Below are 7,957 nucleotides of genomic sequence, written 5' to 3'. Positions count from 1 at the left end.
CCAAACTCCGGTCCTCAGTCTCCAGAGGGAAGTGCTTTTACCTGCTAAACTATTTCCTCTGCCTTTATGGCCCTTTAAGTCTTTACTACTATTTATTAATTATACACCAGTTGCCCATGTTCCTGTAAATAACCCCTCACACATGCTCCTGTGAGCAATGCTAATTAGACTCACTGGGTCACAACCCTCCCCTCCCCCACCCCACTCCTCAAAAATGACAGTGCAAAGGGAGGGGCTTGGAAGAGGACAAGAGAGGGTGATGGGGAGAAAGATGATCAAAATATACTACAAACACACGTGGGACATAAAGGTGGTGATATTCTGTGTAGCTGCCACAGGGAGGGACAGGGAAGTTAACGCTAATTGGCATAAATCAGCAGGTGGCAGAACTGATTTGCATTTTGCTGGACAAGAATGTCTCTCGCTCTTGGCACTGGGCGATGATGTTTTCAACAGATGAGGGACCCTGAACTGCCACAGGTTTAGACTCATCATTCCAACTCCAAGGGGAAGGTTCCAGGCTCAGGCACTCGAGTCCTTACAGCCCACAGCCCGCAAACCCATCTCTGTGGTAGAGTAAATGGAGGTGCCCTGAGGTGATTCTTCCCCTGAGGAGATATAAGCGAACACCTCCCCTCCTTACAGAGCAACAACGACAAACCAAAATCCACCAGAGTCCAGCCTGGGGATCCGATGGGTCTATTGGGTTTACAGAGGATGGGTGAAGGGTTACTTATAGGAATATGGGTGACCCCAAATCGACCACCCCACGGGAAAGTCTCACCCCAGCATGGAAGATGGCGAGTCTCGTAGATCTCTCCTTTCTTCCGACTGCACAGCATGGACTTGGGCACTTCCCAATATCATGAGGTCATACGACGAGGGCAGGATGACAGACAGCTGGCTGGGAGGCATAGGAGGAAGAGGCTATAATCTCAAGTTGGGGCAATGACTACCCCATCAATCCTTTGATGAGAGGATGCCCACAGTCACCAGGCCCAATCTTGAGGGTCTTGTGTGGCCTGTCAGAGCTGTTCTGATGAAAATGGCGGGTATAACACTTGAACTCTACCGTCAGATTCCTTTCCTTCTCAGATCTGCAAGAGGGGTGCACAAACTAGTCCTTGGCTGCTCCTCACGTGACCTTGAAGGCCTTGCAGTGTAGTCTGGCTGGTAGAAGCCCTCTCTCCAATCAGTGAAGATAGGAAGGTTTGGGGGGATGAGATCAGAAGCCTGGCTTTACTTTATTATTTTTTAAATTTATTTTTATTACTTGTAAGTGTTTGTGTGCACGGGTATGTGTGTGGGTGGGTGAGGGGAGTACGTGCATCTGGGTGTGGCATTTATGGAGCCAGAAGAGGGGGTTAGTTCCCCTAAAGCTGGAGTTACAAGCATTTGTGAGCAGCCTGAAGTGCATGCTGGGAACTGACTTCAGGTCCAACAGCAGGAGCAGCACATACCCCTAGCTACCAAGCTCTCTCCAGCAGAAGGCTTTGGTACAGAGCCATACAGAGAGCACCGCCTCTTCCACCAACAAATCTCCCCTGAGAAGCATCTCCATGTGTGTCACTGGGCCCTGTGAGGACAGCCTGACCCTAGGTCCCAGGTGACTACGAAGTCTGTTGAGCTCATCTTGGCCTGATGCTATGTGGCACAACAGACAAACAAATCAGTATGCTGGCACAGGCCAGCGGTCAGTTCACAATTATTTATACACCCCACAGGTGGGGACACTTCACGGGCAGGTGGCAAGCCTCTTACCTCACTCACAGTTGCCCTGCCCACCCTCCTGGCCTGCAGTGACAGTTTCCATCAATGGCTGTGTCAATGGCCTGTGGCTACTGCTGTGGATGACCGTGGGGTGCAGCAGTTGAGCCGGGCCTGAAGATTCTCACACAGGAATCGTCTAGTGGAAGGTTGCTTGAATCACGCTGTCTTTGGGGGCTGGCAGTGAGGTGACCCACAGGAGAGAGGGGGACAGACACGGGGAGTCTCAGTGAGCTTTGTGGAGTGGCACGAAAGTGGACGCTGCCCGCAGCACTTGGCAAACTTCCCAGAATTCCGCGCTCCTTCACCCCGTCATCCTAGCGCACAGTGTGAAAAGTAGCATGCCTCGAAGATGGAGTTAACCTCAGGGTAAACAGATTAGGAGTGTTTACGTCCCCGCGCTTCGTTAATTAAGTGTCCTAAATACACTGAAACCTGGACATTTAATTTTAGATTTAGAGGGATGCTTTAGATTTATAAGGCCAGTTATTATGCCTTAAGTACCGAAAATGTCAATGGATTTTCTTAGGCAGTATTTATTGAAGTATTAAAAAAAAGAGAGAAAGCTTTGTAAAATGTAATTACTTCACGTCGCTCTTAAGAGGCAGCTGGGACGGCTGTAGGTGGAGGAAGGGTGCGATCCCACCTTCCCATGTTAGTCATCAAAATAACACCTAGATGTGAGTGAGGTACGTCCATAGTCACCGGTGCCAAGTGAGCTGCTGTCTGGGTCAACTCTGTGCCAGCGGGGGAGGTGGGGCTGCAGCCTGGGTTCTTCCCTCAGCCTGAGCACTGTCGTGACCAGGCCTCTCCTCTGTGCTCCTTCATCCGGAGTGGGGTGGCAGCAGGACATGGGGACAGGAAGGACAGAACTGAGACTGGGGGATGGGGTGTCTCTGGTGATCTGATGCTTGAAGAGCCTGGAGATTTGGTCCCACAAATGAGTGGAGCACTGGGTGATAGACCTGCTTCCTCCACCCCACCCTGAGTCCTGGAATTGCCACTATGTGGATTCCGAGTAAGTCACTCTGCCAGTCAGTCAACAGGGCCGTCCATGGGAGCAAGGAGGAAGGCTGCTGATAGGGCGCAGACTGAAGAGGCTGAAGTGGCCTTTTTCACAGAGGGGCCTAAGTTCAAGGAAACCTGCACAGATATCTGGGAGGCAGCGGGGACCACAAAAGACCCTGGGTGACCCAATGAATGGGTATCTCAGGAGTCAGTTGAGCTTGAAGAACCAGAAGAGCGGTGACCTGGACCCAGGCTGGTGATATTAACTGGGAATCCTACTGCCAGGGGCCCCCCTTGACCTCTACTCCCAGTCCAAGCTGCAGCTGCTGTGGCTGATGGAGCCATCATGGCTGCAGGAATCCAGAGACCATTTGCTCCTCCATGACTGATCTTGGGTGCGCATTATCCAGGGCCCTCATGTCTCCATCATTAACACTCCTCCTCTCAAGCCTCCTGAAGTTGGTCCTCCCTCCTGTCCTCCTCCATGACCCTGACCACCTGCTGCACCTGAATTTCCTGTCCCTAGTCAGCTGAGGCTGCCAGTTCTGTAGCAGACGCCCACTGACCTATCATAGGAGCTGCTTGAGTAGCCTCTCTTTTATCCCAACAATGGGTCATCTAGACCCTGTAGCACTGCAGATGCGGAGAAAGTGTGGCTTTCCAGATGAGAGCCCTCTGTCCCAGGTGGACCTTCAATGCCGTCCTTACGTGGGACTGTCATGGAGAATGGTTGGAGACACAAGGTGAAGAAGAACACGAGAGGACAAGGAGACGGAGGCTAGAGTGATGCTCCCATAAGCCAAGGAATGCTGGGAGCCACCAAAAGCTGGTACTGACCCTGAAACCTTCAGAGAGAACCTGGCCTCAGGGCACCTCAACCCCAGAGTTCCAGCCCTCACAGCCATGAGAGGAGAGGTGCCCTCTCTGGGCCTCAGGCCGCTTCAACACAATAGTGGGAGCACAGGGTCATCTGAGAGAGGGAAGGAGGGTCAGATTGTGGGGAGCTTGACCCATGATGTGTAAGCTCTGTCACTCAGGCAAGTGGCTTGACTTTTTCAGGCCTCAGTTTCCTTTTCTTCACAGCGGAGGTGGAAACAACTCACATGGCTGTGAGGACCCCAAGATGAGGCTGTGGGTAGGATATGTCTGCCTGCCTGTCTGTCTGTCTGTCTGTCTGTGCAGATGCAGATATGTGTGTGTGGAAGCCACAGGACAACCTTGAGTATTGTCTTTCAGGAAGTATCCATGTTTTTGAGACAGTCTCTCATTGGCTGACCAGGGAGCCCCAACAGTGCCCAGGCCTGCGCCTCAGCAATGCTAGGACTATTAGCACGCCTCACATCTGCCCTTTTGTGCATGCTGGGGTTTGAACTTGGATCCTCATGATTACAAGATGAGTACCTTCTCAGTGGGACCATGTTCCCAGCCCTAGGGTCTGCCTTTAGACTCCTGCCTCAAGTGCTTGTTCATCCTGAGTAGAGGCCCTGGCAGATCCCTAAGCAGGATCTGAGGCCATTGCCTGGCCAGACAGGCCCTGTGCTCTGCTCCTGGGCCCAGCCGTACCCCTTGTCATTATCAGGCCTAATAACCTCCATTTCCTCTCGTGTTTTCCAAGCTTAGCTGAACAGATTCTTCCCCATTCATCTGCACTTAGACTTAAAGACAGTCACGGAAGCCCAGCCCCTTCTGCCTCAGTTGAATGAATACGGAAAGGTCAGACGTGTTTTCATAATTAGAAAGTCCTCTCCTCCCAGTCTTCCTCCCGTTCTTCCAGGTCTCTCTCTTCTGCCTCCTCCTCACTCCTACGTCCTCCAGGATAGGAACAGATGGCACTTTGCAGGGGGCAGGTGGCTGAGTTGCAAAAGACCCAGGCTTGGATGAGACAGAGCCAGCTGGAGCCAGATTGTACGGGTTCCTCCAGGTAAAATTTGGGGTGCCCTACAGTTACAGTGCATCTCCTCCGTGCTTTGGTTTAAATATCAGTAAATTGGCCCCTGAACTGTATGCACCCCAGGGGCAGTTGCAAAGATAGAGGAGAGAACGGGTGTGATGTTCGCTCGAAGCTGGCATGTGGGAACCGACGGGCAAAAAGTCTCCTACATCCCTGTGTGCTCTGGCTGTAGAAAAGTTCTCGATAGAGTCTAGATGTGAGGCTCTGGGTCTACCTTAGCCTTGACCTTGAGTTCAGTACTCGGACCTTGGGGGCAGTCTGTTTTCTCACTCAGGAAAGTGCCACTGAGCACCATGAGAGGAGAGCAGAGCTGGGAGACTCCATGGGAGTCACTCACGTAACAGGCAGACTGAGGCACACAGACACGGCTCACTAGAAAGGGAAGGACCCCTACCTCAGCTACACCCAGAAACACGGAGACCCTTGGGAACCCGAAGGGACTAGGGGAGGCATTTTGAACCAAGTGAAAATGGAAGATAGTATGTGGGTGTGGTTAGAATGAAGCAAAACCCTGCTTGGGAGACGAAGAGAACACTGGACACCTGAGCCAAGAAAGAGAAACCGGTGTCTCATCCTAACATCAAAATCCTGCAGAAGAAAGGAAAGTAAATAAATGAACTACAAAAGTGAAAATAATGGCAAGTTAAATTATAAGGTGGAAGGAGGAAGGACGACAGTGATGAGATCTATCTGGAAAAATCAGGAAATCAAGAGCTTGTGTTCGGAGGTCAAATGGAATGGTAGAGAGTGAGCCCGAGGTCAGAGAGACCACAGACGGCTCTCATCAGCCACAAGCAAGAGAAAAACAACTTACAAAGCTCCCACCAGAAGAGGTGGACAACCTGCACAGCCCTGTAGCACCAGCTCCCCAAGTCCATGAGGTTACAAAGTAACTGATGTTAGAACAGTCAGGAGGCCACAGGTAGAAAGGTTTTCATTTTTTATCTATACTCATTATAACCCAAAACTTAACTTCAAATACATTGTAAACAAACATAAACACAAAAATCTCTAGTCAGAGACATAGTTCAGTGAGTAACAGCACTTGCCAGGCAAGTCAGATAACCTAACTTGGATCCCCAGAACCCACAGTGGAAGGAGAGAACCCACTGACTCCCTGAAGCTCCCCTCTGACACAAATGACTGAATAGAGAAATAAATCTACACAATTATAAATGTATATTTCAAAACAAAATCATAGAAGAAAATGTTTGTAGTCTTAGACTAGGCAAACATTACTGAGACACCGCACCAAGGTCTTAAGCCGTGCGAGAGCAAACTCATAAACTGGTTTTCAGAAAAAGTTAAAATTCCTGTCTGTGATGACCCCGAGAGAGGGAGAGGACGAAGCACAGGCTGAGAGGAAGCGTTTGAAAGGCCATAAAGACGTCGCATCAAGAGTGCAAACAGAGATCTGATAGGAGTAAGAAAGAAAACCACAGGTCAAAGATTTAGACAATATTCTTCACCAGATAACACCAATGTATGACAAAAAAGTCACCAAAACAATGCTTGCTGTGGCTGGAGATGAGGGAGGTAGAAACTGAAGCCACAAGAAAGTCTTTACCATCGCGACCTAGAACTTGAAGGCTAAGACATCAAATGTTAGTGAGGATGCAGAGTGTCTAAACCACTCCTACACTGTTGCTGGGAATGTCACAAATACAGGAGGGAAAAATTCTGGTGGGATATCACAGAGGGGGAGACTGTATCTGTGTTTTTAGGGGATCATTTGTCATTCATTGGTGTTATCTGGGGAAGCACAGTGTTCAAATCTTTGACCCCTGGTTTCCTTTCTTTCTCCTATCAGATCTCTGTTTACAATCTTGATGTCACCTTTCAAATGCTTCCTCTCACCCTGAGCTTTGTCCTCTCACCCTCTCGGGGTCATCACAGACACAGAAATTTTTAACTTTTTTTCCAATTGTAAAAACTGTAATTATTCTCACTATCTTGTTAGAGGAAGGAGAACTCATGTCTACACAAAGACCTGTATGTGCGCAATAGCTTTATTGTGCTATCCAAGGAAACTGGAGACAACCAAATTGTGGTAGATCCATATGAAAGGATGCTCTGTCAGGCCTGTACTCACATTCTAGGGGTAGCATGGCTGGATCTTGAAGGGTCCCAAAGACTGATGTGACAAAATCTGTACTCCAGGAGCACCACTCTAAGGGGATGGTAGAACCTATAAGAGACAGGCCTCATGGGAGGTCTTTAGGTCATTGGGAACATGCCCTTTAAGGTCACTGGGACCTCATTTTTTCCACTCTCTTCTTGTTCCCTGCGGCTCTACCATGTGCTCTTGCCCTGCTGGGCTGCCTCGACGTGAGGCAAAAGCGATACAACCCCTCTGTCAAAGGTTGGAGTCTCCAAACCCCCATTTCTACAGTCATTTGCCTCTGGCATCTTGTCAGGGAAGACAGCTAACACTAGGAACACCTTCCTTTACCCTGTTTAAAATTTTCCCGGCAGCCTGTCAAAGGCTGTGGACATGCCATATGGGGGTAGACTTGAGCACAGATCTGCTTCTCCCTCATGGACTGGAGCTAAGGGTAGCTCAAGAGGTTCCTTAACAGCCCTGGGTTCCTCATCTGCATGATGAGGATGATGCGTTGTAGCCTGCAGGCCACCAGCAGATGAGCAAAGACCTAGAAGTAGTAAATGGTGAGAACTAGCCAGCGGTGCCTTTCTTCTTGTCTCCATGGCCCTTTGACCTCCGCTTTCTGTGGCTTGGTCCATCTTCCCATCCAGCCTGGAATCCAGACAGATGTCCTGAGTGGCAGTGACTCCTCCAATAGCCTACCCTGTGTCCTCCTCCCACAGGTCTCTGGCCTTACAACTGCTCCACTGACTTGTGACACAGCTCAAAGACAGGCCCAGCCTTCTAGTTTGTCTGCACACGGCTTCCTCTGCACACGGCTCTAACTGCCTGTGGTTCGTGTGCATAGGACTCCCTCCACGCATTGCGCTCTGCCTGGAGCTCCTACCAGCAATGCTATCAAAGAAGCCATGCTCTCAAAGAAGTCTCCCCTAACCCCCAGTGACCCACACCATATAACTCATGAGAAATTAACATTTCTTCTTACCTTGGACTCAGATCTTAGGTGATAGGGAACTTCTGTCTAGTCTGTCAGTGGGGTCTAGAACTTTGTAGAAGCTATTTCCATGGTCTCTAATAACATTGGCTTTTATTTTGACTTTGCTGCGTGGCCCAGGCCAGTGTCTACA

This window comes from Rattus norvegicus, chromosome 5 (assembly GCF_036323735.1).
Source record: "Rattus norvegicus strain BN/NHsdMcwi chromosome 5, GRCr8, whole genome shotgun sequence".
NCBI classification, from domain to species: domain Eukaryota; kingdom Metazoa; phylum Chordata; class Mammalia; order Rodentia; family Muridae; genus Rattus; species Rattus norvegicus.
The sequence above is the reverse complement of the archived record's forward strand: the minus strand, read 5'-3'. Positions refer to the sequence as shown.